Source organism: Anguilla rostrata, chromosome 18 (genome assembly GCF_018555375.3).
Source record: "Anguilla rostrata isolate EN2019 chromosome 18, ASM1855537v3, whole genome shotgun sequence".
NCBI classification, from domain to species: Eukaryota; Metazoa; Chordata; class Actinopteri; order Anguilliformes; family Anguillidae; genus Anguilla; species Anguilla rostrata.
Window position 1 is genome coordinate 25,515,894 of NC_057950.1, and position 14,718 is coordinate 25,530,611.

General features: G+C 44.8%; 1 protein-coding gene across 7 annotated transcripts in view; it reads right to left on the minus strand.

Moving 5' to 3' along the window:
- LOC135244882 (sorbin and SH3 domain-containing protein 1) overlaps positions 1-12,224 on the minus strand; it is an 87,356-nt gene extending 75,132 nt beyond the window's left edge. For 3 of the 7 annotated variants that reach the window (XM_064317538.1, XM_064317539.1, XM_064317536.1), the window contains exon 1: positions 12,108-12,224. The gene's annotated coding sequence lies outside the window, so the exon portion shown is untranslated. Of the gene's footprint in view, positions 1-10,540; positions 10,627-10,932; positions 11,116-12,107 lie in introns of those variants that run through there. The other 4 variants (XM_064317544.1, XM_064317540.1, XM_064317537.1 and 1 more) reach the window with 3 other exon arrangements.
- Between the last annotated feature and the right edge of the window lie 2,494 nt (positions 12,225-14,718).

Consider the following 14,718-nt stretch of genomic DNA (forward strand, 5'->3'; position numbering starts at 1 on the left):
CAAGCGCTCCACACGTCTGCGCAGGGCAATAACAACAAGCGCTCCACACGTCTGCGCAGCGCAATAACAGCAAGCGCTCCACACGTTGCGCAGGCAATAACAGCAAGCGCTCCACACGTCTGCGCAGGGCAATAACAACAAGCGCTCCACACGTCTGCGCAGCGCAATAACAACGAGCGCTCCACACGTCTGCGCAGCGCAATAACAACAAGCGCTCCACACGTCTGCGCAGGGCAATAACAACGAGTGCTCCACATGTCTGCGCAGCGCAATAACAACAAGCGCTCCACACGTCTGCGCAGCGCAATAACAGCAAGCGCTCCACACGTCTGCGCAGGGCAATAACAACGAGCGCTCCACACGTCTGCGCAGCGCAATAACAGCAAGCGCTCCACACGTCTGCGCAGCGCAATAACAACAAGTGCTCCACATGTCTGCGCAGCGCAATAACAACGAGCGCTCCACACGTCTGCGCAGCGCAATAACAACAAGCGCTCCACACGTCTGCGCAGGGCAATAACAGCAAGCGCTCCACACGTCTGCGCAGCGCAATAACAGCAAGCGCTCCACACGTCTGCGCAGCGCAATAACAACAAGCGCTCCACACGTCTGCGCAGGGCAATAACAGCAAGCGCTCCACACGTCTGCGCAGCGCAATAACAGCAAGCGCTCCACACGTCTGCGCAGGGCAATAACAACGAGTGCTCCACATGTCTGCGCAGGGCAATAACAACAAGCGCTCCACACGTCTGCGCAGCGCAATAACAGCAAGCGCTCCACACGTCTGCGCAGGGCAATAACAACGAGCGCTCCACACGTCTGCGCAGCGCAATAACAGCAAGCGCTCCACACGTCTGCGCAGCGCAATAACAACAAGCGCTCCACACGTCTGCGCAGGGCAATAACAACGAGTGCTCCACATGTCTGCGCAGGGCAATAACAACAAGCGCTCCACACGTCTGCGCAGCGCAATAACAGCAAGCGCTCCACACGTCTGCGCAGGGCAATAACAACGAGCGCTCCACACGTCTGCGCAGCGCAATAACAACGAGCGCTCCACACGTCTGCGCACGCAGCGCCAATAACAACGAGCGCTCCACACGTCTGCGCAGCGCAATAACAGCAAGCGCTCCACACGTCTGCGCAGCGCAATAACAGCAAGCGCTCCACACGTCTGCGCAGCGCAATAACAGCAAGCGCTCCACACGTCTGCGCAGCGCAATAACAGCAAGCGCTCCACACGTCTGCGCAGCGCAATAACAACAAGCGCTCCACACGTCTGCGCAGGGCAATAACAGCAAGCGCTCCACACGTCTGCGCAGGGCAATAACAGCAAGCGCTCCACACGTCTGCGCAGCGCAATAACAGCAAGCGCTCCACACGTCTGCGCAGCGCAATAACAACAAGCGCTCCACACGTCTGCGCAGGGCAATAACAACAAGCGCTCCACACGTCTGCGCAGCGCAATAACAACAAGCGCTCCACACGTCTGCGCAGCGCAATAACAACAAGCGCTCCACACGTCTGCGCAGGCAATAACACAACGCCACACGAGCGCAATAACAACAACGCTCACGTCTGCGCAGCGCAATAACAACAAGCGCTCCACACGTCTGCGCAGGGCAATAACAACGAGTGCTCCACATGTCTGCGCAGCGCAATAACAACAAGCGCTCCACACGTCTGTGCTGCGTGACCTCACTCCCACGCCTATTTCAACAATCTACACAAACATCAACCCCCCACCCTGCAAACACACACACACACAAACAGGCACACACACACACACGTCCACACACACACACAAACAGGCACACACACACACACACACGTTCACAAACACACACACACAAACCCACACACACGTACACACACATACACATACACGCACGCACGCAAGCATAAACACACACAAACACACATACACATTCACACACACAAACACACACACATTTGCAATATTAGTGTGCAATACACACATTATTTATCACGGTAACAGGACAGCCCTCACCCACTCACTACAAGGGCAACATCAGTAAACAGTGACTCATACATTCATTACCATAATAGCATTACTGTATAACACAAGCACATGCTTTGCCATGTAAAAGTACGGAAGAGCGCTCTCTCACGAAAACGCAGCCCGGATTTGGCCGCTTGGTCTGCTTGGACACAAAAGAACCTGCACACTGTGGCCTGTGGTGTAGCTGTGCTGTGTGTATATACACACACTTACATGGATATATGACAGCTCACTGTGGCCTGTGAACAGATGTGGAGAGTTCTTAAGCACCCGTAACCTCTGGATGGTGAAGTAATTTCTCTAACCTACGAAGCGTCACATCATCCAATGGCAGACACGCAGCTCTCCACAAACAGGAAGCAAATGCAATGTCCTAACTCAGAGCTACTCAACCCTACAGGGCCACAACTTCTACAGACTTCTACAGAGCCCCAGTGCCTTTCAACAGCTCCCTTGCAACACCTTATTCCACTATTACTGATATTAACTTAGGCCTGGCCAGAGGAGTAAGGCCCACGATGAGCACACTAAATCTACTGCCCCCTTGTAACCAGAAGGTATGGCTGCAGCATACCGTACCCTCCTGCTGGACTGCTATAGAGGCGCCTGCTTCAACCAATTAGCCATGTAATAAATCAGCCAATCAGAATGCAGTTATTATAGCACCATTAATAATGGGACTGTTTCAGGGGCAAAGATATTTTGGTTAATAGTTTTTTTGTTAGTTTTGTGCATGTATACATTTTGTGTCACTGAAATTTTGTGTTTCATCAATCTAACAAAAATCTAAAAACATGGAGTTTGCACATCCCTATAAAGAACACAATCCCTGTGTGTGCTTTTTGTGAGAAGTTAAACTGCACAACAAGGAGGTCATTTTGAGCCATTTTATTAATTTTGTCATGTGTTGCCTGATGAAAAGGCACGTGCACGTTGCGTTGATGGGTTGCAGATACAAAGTTGAGTAAGCGGAGAATCGGTATTGCTTAAACAGCAGCATATTCACATTCATCAAAGGGTAAGTTTCTTATTGACAAGTATGTCCTGAAGGAGGACAGTGACTGCAAAGCTGAAGCTTAAGAGTCCCCAAAAATATGCCTGCTAAAAGTCACTGGATCTGTGAAGGAAACGACACATATACACCAGGGTTATTCTTCTAAACCTGCACTTCCACATATATGCTAACGCTATAAAAGGTACCCGTTCTTTGGAAAGGGGGGTGGGGGGTGTGTTAGTACTGCAGTCCCATAGGTGCACAGGACGCTTACAGATTTAAATATTTAATGACTGCAGCCTCCTGTGTGAGTGATATTTCTGTAAGACAGAAGAGCAGCAGTAATCATCTCGCCTCCTCGGCCCCTCGTGTGAAAACGGGCCGGGTGCTGCTGCTGTGGCACTGCTGCCCATAGTGCTGCGGCATCATCGATCTGCTCAGACTCACTGCTACAGAGCCACTGCTACAGCACGCTAACGTCACTAAGCCTGCTCACAGTCACTGCTACACAGTCACTGCTACAGCACGCTAACGTCACTAAGCCTGCTCACAGTCACTGCTACAGAGCCACTGCTACAGCACGCTAACGTCACTAAGCCTGCTCACAGTCACTGCTACAGAGCCACTGCTACAGCACGCTAACATCACTAAGCCTGCTCACAGTCACTGCTACAGAGTCACTGCTACAGCACGCTAACGTCACTAAGCCTGCTCACAGTCACTGCTACAGAGTCACTGCTACAGAGCCACTGCTACAGCACGCTAACGTCACTAAGCCTGCTCAGACTCACTGCTACAGAGCCACTGCTACAGCACGCTAACGTCACTAAGCCTGCTCACAGTCACTGCTACAGAGTCACTGCTACAGAGCCACTGCTACAGCACGCTAACGTCACTAAGCCTGCTCAGACTCACTGCTACAGAGCCACTGCTACAGCACGCTAACGTCACTAAGCCTGCTCAGATTCACTGCTACAGAGCCACTGCTACAGCACGCTAACGTCACTAAGCCTGCTCAGACTCACTGCTACAGAGCCACTGCTACAGCACGCTAACGTCACTAAGCCTGCTCAGACTCACTGCTACAGAGCCACTGCTACAGCACGCTAACGTCACTAAGCCTGCTCAGACTCACTGCTACAGAGCCACTGCTACACAGTCACTGCTACAGCACGCTAACGTCACTAAACCTGCTCAGACTCACTGCTACAGAGTCGCTGCTACACAGTCACTGCTACAGTGTCACTGCTACAGCACGCTAACGTCACTAAGCCTGCTCAGACTCACTGCTACAGAGCCACTGCTACACAGTCACTGCTACAGCACGCTAACGTCACTAAACCTGCTCAGACTCACTGCTACAGAGTCACTGCTACAGTACGCTAACGTCGCTAATCCTGCTCACAGCGCACAGCGTTTCTCACTCCCTGCTCAGTCACATGTGTACGACACTAAATGAAAATGTCTAGAAGACAGTCAGAGTCTGTCCTGAGTGTGGAACTGTCCAGAGTCCGTCCTGCCAGAATTGTACCGGAGACGTGCCAGAGAAGGGCCGGCCCCGGACAGCACTGAGCATGCTCCAGTGCCACGACCGTGACACGGGCGATGCAGGACAGACAATAAGCACTTAGTGCCTGGAGCACAGCAGCACGCAATTCTGCAACACTCCACCGCCACAAATCTTCAGAGGACAAAAAAACGGTGGACAATTAAACAACTGCATGTTGAAGCAGACCAGTGCTGCACCTGGGTTGTGTTACTAGGTTTCTGATTTATTCAATTGGGGAAGCTCATCTCAAACCCTCCTCAGTTAAATTCGGACCGGTGTCGTCTGAACTTCAGCTGCCACATTACCGCACTGTGGAGCACGAGGGAGGTTAACCCCTGTGTTTCCGGAGTATTCCGGAGGTCAGCGGTACTTTTGTAAGAAGACAAAAGCAGTGCAAACAGTAGGTCCCTGACAGGGCAGGGTTCAACCCCACAAGAGGCCAGAGTGACAGAAACACCACATTCAGCAGAGTCTGATGCTGAATCTGAACAGCTTTATTATAAAACTACTGAAGTATATAGTATGATTACACAACAGTACATATACAACTGAACACACCAACAATGCCTCACAGTAAAATGGGTGGCATTCCGCAGAATCTCAGCGCAGTATAGGCCTTTCATAGAAAACATACGTTTTCTTTGAAATTTGATTCAGGTGCAAAACCAGACTTTCCAGGTTTTAGCTCCACACAGACTGACAGCATATCTTTATTCACAGAAGCCTTCTGCTAATATTTGCAGAGCCCAACCTGTATACATTATGTGTCTTATGGTGAGGTTCTCTGCTGTCTGTGCAGTTGATGAATACCTATTACAAATTTAAGGGAGCTCTAATTCCAGTTTTAGAAAAATGTATCTGTAATTACATTGAAAGAGACTCGCCGGAAATCAGTTTTTGAGTTCCGAAACATTTGTTCTCACGATGCCTCTCCGGCACCTCCGAAGGGACAGGTAACATGACGCTACAGGAAAGCTGTAAAATATTTACCAGCCGACACAAATTATTCATCAGCAGCCACGACGGGTCCCCTCCGAACACCGAGCCATGTGCTGGCGCAATGCTACAGGTCTTCACCATAGAAGCACTACATTTCCCAAGTGCATTTAGCATATTTTTCAACTCCATATGCTACATGTTTTCACCATAGAAGCACTACAGTTCCCATCTGCACTTAGCGTACTTTTCAATTCCATATGCTACATGTTTTCACCATAGAAGCACTACAGTTCCCATCTGCACTGAGCGTACTTTCAACTCTATATTATGTTTGCACCACAGATGCACTACATTTCCCATGTGCACTTAGTGTACTTTTCAACTCTATATTATGTTTGCACTATAGACGCACTACATTTCCCATGTGCACTTAGCGTACTGTTCAAGTCCATATTCTGCACATGCACTGTGCTCCATGTTTACTGTTTACTTCTTCACTGTTTCTTCCATACAAAATTCAGTTTAAGGCCATAACCACTCTTCATACTTCAGCCTGGGAGTTGACTGGAAGTGACATTGGAACAAGCCGCATTCCACAACTGAGAGTACAGCAGCTCCAGAGCCAGGAGTTACTGCACTCATTCCAAGGTACTGATAACCGTGTAGTGTTGACTGTTAGCTATTCGCTTAGCTTTTCTAATTTAAGAACGGAAATGAAACCCCTGAAGTCTCCTTTCTAATTAATGACCAAATGTGGGCATGAAATGATAAATATTTAATGAAAAAAACTTCTTTTTTTTGCTGTTTCGAAAGATAAAACACTCAAGTTCAAGCCACAGAATAAAAGTGCAAATGAGTATACACCATTCTGTGTTTGGAGAGCAGAATCGCTCCACTTGTGTATCACTGACATTATTCCATATGCAAATACATGTATGATGGGACACAAAGTGTTTTCATAGCATTTTAATTTAATACTGAAGGAGGCTGTGGAATATTCTAGGCCTGTATCACTAAAGCAGAAACACAATTTGCCTTTTAGTCTTTCTGCGGATCTGTGATTTAGCTCCATTTTCACATTTTTTAATTGCAAAAAAGCAACCTAGGCAGCAAATTAATATTAGAGTTGCCATTCACTGCACAGCCTTCTCCAAATGGAAATGGTACATGCCAATCATACAAAAGTGGAAAAACCCTATAAAAAGTGATGACTTGTGTAATTAATCCAATAGTAAATCACTTCTTTCACAAATACAGAACATAACTTTGTTGTGTATAGTTGAGGAATTTATTTTTAGCATGTCATGAATGTGATCTAGACTTTTTTGTTACTGCGGAAGCTTTGTGTTGACAAATTAAAGGTAAATATTGAGAAATACAGCACCTGCAGCACGAAGCTGGCTGCTGGACACAGAAAAGGGGATTCGTTGATTTAAATATATATATATATATTTCAGGCAGCATATATTTCTGTTTACCTGTTCCACTATTTTTAATTCACACAGGGGTCTTTGGATTCTTTAAGATGTTGCACTTGTTGTATTATTAAACTTCACTTCTTTTTTTTTGCATCTCCAGTTGAATGTTTGAAAAACTGACTTTCATAGTGTCTCCACTTCAGCTATCAGCATCGTTACAGAAATATATATGTAAAAATGATTTTTCAGCGTTGCAGATAATATTCAATCCAAGGGCACGGTTTTTAATGCTCTCAAGTGTAAGACAACGGTACAACGGCACACATCGGCCTTTTTGAAAGGGTGAAGCTGGCAGCGGCCTTCGAAAAACACAGCTGAGACTTTGAACAGGCTCGGGTTCTGTTTTGTGTCACTAGCGCACGGCGCAGTAAACACTCTGCGCCCTCCATAAATGTGCAGCCTGTGCGCGTAACTCCAAAGAGTCGCAGTCAAGTAGCCTCTCCGGCGTTTGCGCGCAGTTGCTTCAGCAATGACAGATGAGACGGATAGAGCTGGCTTTTATGTACTGTGCGATAATGTGCGGTTCAGGCTTTTAGATTCTCATGCCTCTCTTATTAAATTACCCCCACGTTACTATGATTGATGAAGAGAAAGCTCTCAAAGCCCGATACTGAATGTCACAACATACACACACACACACACACACACACATACACACATGCAAACACACACATACACGCATGCACAAACACACACATAAACACACACACACACACACACACACACACACATACACACATGCACAAACACTCACATACACGCATGCACAAACACACACATGCACACACACACACGCACCACTAGTATAAATAAAGTTGACAAAACTTCGTTGTCAGCAGCACCTTGATATTGTTGCAAATCTTTCGTCACGCGAAAGGGCCATAGCGATGATTTAGCCAATCAGAGCTGAGCCAACAAAATCCTGGATAAAAACCTGAAATGATTGGCCCTTCAGTGCTTTCATCGTTAACGAACTCCAGAGCACCGCAGGGAGGTTGGCTCAGATATGAAACACAAGTGTCTCTGCAACTGACAGCCAAACTAACCACATGGAAAGAGCAATCTGTCACTTACACCATGAAAGTGATAAAAGCACACACACACTCATATATATATATATATATATATATATATATATATATATATAAATATATATTCAGTGAGTTCCATAATGTTATGGCATAATGTTAAGACATATTTTAAGACATATTTTTCTTGGTTTGGTCTGTACTCCACAATTTTTGATTTGGTTTGGTTAAACTGTCAATTCTCAGCTTTTATTAGAGAGTATTTTAATACATTTTTATACATAGCAGTCATTGCATACAAAGGATATGCCACAAAGCACTAAACATGACTATTTTCCTTTGCATAACATGAAAATGGCCCAAACATTATGATGCCCTGAAATGGGGGGGGGGGGGGCTATGTATAAAAAGTGCTGTAATTTCTGTATAATGGAACAAAAATGTGTAGAAATACCCATTAATAGAAGCTGAGCATCTGCATTTTAACCTGTGTATATACGTAAAATATAAAAAGAAAGAAAGAAAAATTTAACAGTCTGAAAACATCGCGTGAAAATACTTTGTGGGTCCCCTGTAAACAAATGCAGCCAGATAAGGGTCCATGCAAATCACCGTTAAACACAGATCGATGCAGGATGTCGATGGCTGCAGCATTATCAAACCACCATCGCAGTACCGCAACTCAGGGGTGAACACAATTTAAACACAGCCTGGGACAGGGAGCGCGCAGGACTGCAGGGTCTGCTTGTTAGCTCGGCAGGCCCCTCTAAATGCAATGTGTTCGGCTGATCTAGTGCTTAAAGAATATGAGGAGACAGGAAACAGAGAGAGAGAGAGAGAGAGAGAGAGAGAGCAGGTGAAGGGAGGGTGTGAGAGAGGGAGAGAGAGAGAGAGTGTGTGAAAGGAGGGTGTGAGAGAGAGAGAAAGAAAGAGAGAGAGAGTAGGTAGAGGGAGGGAGGGAGAGGGAGGGTAGGGAGAGAAAGAGAAAAATAGAGAGAGAGAGAGAGGGTAGAGGGAGGGTGTGAGAGGGAGAAAGAAAGAAAGAGAGAGAGAAGGTAGAGGGAGGGGGAGAGAGAGAGAAAAAGAGAGAGGGAGGGTGGAGATAGAAAGATAGAAAGAGAGAGAGAGAGAGAGAGAGAGAGAGAGAGGGTAGAGGGAGGATCTGAGAGGGAGAAAGAAAGAGAGGGAGGGTAGAGGGAGGGTGTGAGATAGGGAGAGCACACGGTATTAGGGTTGTGCAATCTGTGTAATGGAGGGTGCGCGGCTGGTCTGTCCCTTCCCTGGACTGCTGCTGAATGTCACATGTCGCTCCACCATGTAAATTACGTTTGGGTGGCCAGGAAAAGGCCTGTTCAGAAGGGAGGGCTTGTCTCGCTGCACCAGTAAATGAACAGGTACAGAGACGCAGGCAGTCCTCTAATTCCCCACTGCGCTCGTCCGACGATTAGCCCCGTTCAAAGCCTGTCTCTGAAAGCCATTTCTGCCGATCGCAAATTTTCTTTTTAACCGCCACTCTGAATTAATGAGTTGTTAGCGGCCCTCCGGGGGGTTCCAATCTGAGCAGGGTTTGAAGGCTTTTATCGGTATCACACCCCAAAGATAACGGGGAGTTGCCAAACACATACAGCGAATTCACAAACTGATCAGAACAGTACGGGTGGCCAGCCCTGGTCCTGGATAGGCACAGGAGTGTCTGTTATTTGTTTGACCCAAAATTCAGCAGACACTTCAGATCCAGATGAAACCAGATGAGGTCTGTGTGGACAACTGTTTCAATTGATCAACCAATCAAACGCAGAGCAACGGTGAAGTTCAGAAGACCCCCAGGGTGTGCTTTTTTGATGTGTAGAATGGGACTGGTGTGATGTGAACAGGGACAGGGATGGAAGGTTATTTGTACGTCAATGAATCTTCACAGGATGCATTCATGGTTTTGGCTGTTTCCCTAAAAATGACCCAATATACGCAACGTTAAAACCCTGCCAACTGTAGTTATCCAAGCTTCGCTAAGACATCTCAGCTCCAACTGCCTGCAGGTTGTTGCATCCTACTGCTCGAGCAGCTCTTAAAGTATCAAACTGAAAGAGGTACTTTCCTTGTCATGCTACAGGAATAATATAAAAGCCACAGTAACATTTCAAAACCACTGTAAATGCACCTTGGTACAGTGATCTAGGATATATCCACATGGGATATGAATACTACGGGCAAAATAGTGCACTACAGTTGTGGTGCAGCTGCCAAGCTCTTCACTAGATAACCTGCTTTGTACTGAGAATCACTCACTCATCACATGTTTTGTATTAGCTCCCCCCCCAACACCCCCCACCCCCCCCCAACAAAAAAAATATACTGTCCTCACCGCATTCAACAAGGATTATGCAATCCTTCTTTGACAGACTGCTTTATGTACTGTCCTGTTTTTTTTTTTTTAAGCATTAATATTATGATGCCATTTGCGTAACATTAGTTTGTATATAAACATTAAGTGCAGAAGTTCCTCAGCTGTACTGTGGGGATTTTGTTCACCTCCTTCTCCTCGATGTTTGGTTCTCCTACACCTCCTGAGCTCCTCCAGACCAACTCACGTGCTCCTCTATCTGAGCTGAGCTGACAGATCTACGGCAAGTTCACATTCATGAATATAAATCACGAGAATACCGTGTAAACAGGCTACTTTACGCATGCAGCATATTGCATAAAACTGCTGCACAGGAAGGGGTTTGTAAAGTTATTATAGAGTACTCGGAAGACTCGCTATCACACATAACAGCAGTTGCTTTATTTACTGACAATAATATATTTCAGAGGTTCAATAAATGCATTGGTACGAAGAAAGCAATAACAATGGATCGACTTTCTGATGGAGTAAACACTAAATCATATATTCACGTGAAACATAATCTTATTGCACGACATACCTCATTTAAAAAAAATACAGGTCACAAGAGACCATCTTCAGAGGAGGCAGGAGGGAGTGGACCAGCTACAGCAACAACCACATCAAATACCAGAGCTACAGTAGTGCTCGCTTAGTAGCCCCAGCTAGGACGTGAACAAGAACATAATGTGGCCTTATCCCAGATGTTGGAACAAGTCCACAATGTTGCAATATGTTTAAACTGCGCCCAATCGCTGTGTTTGTACCTTAAGCTCATAGAAGCTGTTGGCCAACGAGTCATGTATGACCTTGTACAGGTACGAGGAGTGACTACAAAAAAAGTCCAAACAGAAACAGCCAACGTGTCCCTGTCAGTGTCCAACACATGGCATGTGTTTCATTCCTACAATACACTTTCATTATTAAACAATATAGAACAATCAAATACAATTTACAATTTAATATATAAGTATAGAAATACTTCATAATTGATAAGTGAAACTTAAATATCTTAAATATACCCCAACAATGACATAGTAGTATTAGTAATAATAATAATAATAATACATTATTATGGTTATTGTTATTATTATTATTATTATTATTATTATTATTATTATTATTATTATCATTATTATTATTATTAGTATTATTATTGAGGATATATCACCTATTTCACTCTACTTACAAATACATTTAATTTCGCCACACTTCTAAACTTGCTGTCTGCACAGTCGCTATCATTAATCTGATGGATACAACATGTTCACCTTTTCTTCCATATAAGGGTGTACAGTGCAGCATCGCTCGTTTGGCTCCTGACTTTCAAACGGCATTTTCTGCAGCAATTGCACGCTCCTGGGTCTTCCCAGTCTTTTAAAAAAGATTTTTATAGTCCTCCATCAAACACGAATTAGCTGAAACGCGGTTCAAATAATGTAGGCACATGCCTGGACACTAACACAAACATAAATGTTTAAATGGTCAACACGATCATTTAAAACATTAATTATCCGCAATATTCAAGCTGCACCACGAGATACTGGGCAACAGTAATGTAACCATTGCGAGCTGAAGCATATTGTTATATCGGTGGCGTACGATGTCAAAGCCCACACAAACAGCTTATATATGTATGCAAGGTGACACATGCGAACAACATGAAAGACAAAAGCCGCACTTCATTACGAAACAGGGTAGCGCAGGGGTTCCTACCTTTGGGGAAAAACACTCCAGTGTTCCTTCTAGATGACGCCACTGCACGCTGCAGTCGGGATTCTGTTTGTGCTGCTGTGACAACGCGGGCACGCGGACTATCCACCAACCGCCCACCAATCCGGGCGACCTGCTTCCAGCTAATTAGAATATATCTCGAATCGTCGGCGCTGTTAAAGGGGGCAGTGGTGGACGCACGCAGTATCTCTCAACCAATGGAGAAACAATGGATGAATTTTAAAGACCACCTCCAAAAGAGGGGAAGCATTCTGGACTCCGTACTGTCGCACTGGCGCGCAGACCTGATGCAAGCAGTCTTCTGTATTTTGTGCTCCCGTCACGCAATAATGCGTGTCTTTATAATTTATACTCATGTGCCTGTACAGCGCGTGCCAAGTGCTGCCAGAATGGGATGCGACCTGTTAAGAAAACTGCTTCAGGCTGAGTTGCGAGCAACTGATGGAGTCTAGGCTACCTAAGCGCGAGAATGCCATACAAATCTAGTGAATCGAGACAAAAAAAGATTGTACAGTGTACGGACTTAATAATCTGCGTGAAGGAGATGGCTGTCGTGTGGCCCTGTTGTCGCATTGGATCTGTGGCAACAAAATTGCAGGTTCAGGTGCCCAGATAGGCCAATGCCCGATGTTGCTATTTCACGAAAGGGACTTGAATTTCTCCATGTTCACAGCCAGCCCCCAAAACTGTGAGCATATAATAAGACATTTGTCATGCAATTAAGGTAGACAAGAAATAACTAGGTCAGTGGCATTTAGCAATTCAGAAATTAAATAATAATTTGGAATTTATAAGGCCAAAACTGACATTAATGGAAGTGTGGTGCAATTATACTGTATGTAAATCTCTTTCTCTGTACGTACATTTAAACTAAATAAGCGCATTTATAATCACGTGAGAATGGGGATGGCCTGTGGGTGAAAGCTCGAGAAGGCCAGATAGATATTTGTTCCAGTTCATTCTGTTAAATCTGGGAAGATGGACTAGCTGCTGATAAAAGAGCCCAATTTGCACACCGTGAAAAAGTGTTTCTATCAAACCCATTGTGCTGCTGTTTCTAAGGGCATAATTATAGTGTTTTTAGTGAAAGGGTGTGCATCATGCACGTGTGCTGTTAATTTATATCTCCACATACAAAAATGAGTTTCTCTCTCATACTAACTAAGCATTGTTGTATGTTGAAAAGAAACAGGTGTGTAATCAGTCAGTTTTCCTTTACCATGAATTACAAATAAATGAAAGTATTTGTCATATTTTTAAAATGGATTAGGGTAATTGTATTAAATGGGTAATTGTGTACACAGACATAGTAATTGTTTTTCTGCCTGTAGATGATCTATAGGCCTACGTGCCATTTGCAAGGTAGCGACAGTAGCCTAGTTAAAAAGTAGTTAATGCTAGAAATGCCACAGTGGTCAATTTGACCATTGCTACTTTATGAAAATCAATTAATCTGCTGTCATGAAATCCATATGGCTCCCCCTTTGTGACTTGTCCTAAACATATGTATTGAACATTATGATATAATTTGAATATCAACATTGCATTAGGAAATTAAGTTGTAAATGTGTACATAAATGGCTGACAGTCAAATTGTCTGTCATGTATCTTGCCTGTATGCTTGATCATTTTGATATTGTTGTGAAAAGGAGTCCAGTAATACCCAGCTGCAGCCCTGCAGAACAAGCCCCTGACTGGGAGAAGCCTGAAAAAGTACTCCAAGGTTATAGCCTTGTAGTCATGTAGCTGTCCGAGTTATGAATAGGGTTGGGTACTGAAACCTGGTAAGCAATAACACCAGATTCCATATGACAGGTACCTACCAGACCAAATCGGAATGCAGATTTTCGTGCTTCATTTTGGTGCCGTTTTCGCTAACGTTACACTTGCTCGGTCCTCTATATCAGTGGCAGCAGGTATTGTTAACAAAAGCCAAAAGCGAAACTGTATAGTGTATATTATGGTATTTTACCCAAAATGATTCAAACAACGGGACTTGTCATTGCAATAAAAAAAGATGCTCTTTAATGTTGTTGCTTGCTGTTTATTTGAAAGAAGGTAGACTACCGGTTCAGGGCAAGCACCGTTTGTCCATTTTGCCTGAGCATCCAAATATCCTGTGATTGGCTACTTTGATCAGACTACTTTGATCAGATGCTGTTATTGGCAGAAGATGTAGCTAAATGTCCAGTTGGGAGAATTATTGATTGTGGAACGGGAACATTCGTGATGACAAAATTGGCAGGAAAAGGAAGAAGAAGTAATACTTGCAAAATAACCCAAGTTTAGGGCTTTATTGCACAGACGTGTAAAGTACTATTGCTGCTACTGCTACTACTTCTACTGCTGCCACTGCTACTACCACTGATGCTACTGCTGCTACTGCAAGTGTGTTCTCCCATTTGTAGTTTGTCAGTTCAGATCAAGATGAAAGAATAATATAATCATTCGCTAGGTGTTGTGTCCTGTTGTAAAAGCGCTTACCCAGCAACAAATGGTCGGCCAGTTTAGTGTGTTTGATGGTGGAAGCAGGGCCATAAATATGTACATCCAAAACTGTGGAGGAGTGGAAAAGAGAGGATAGCAAAGGGAT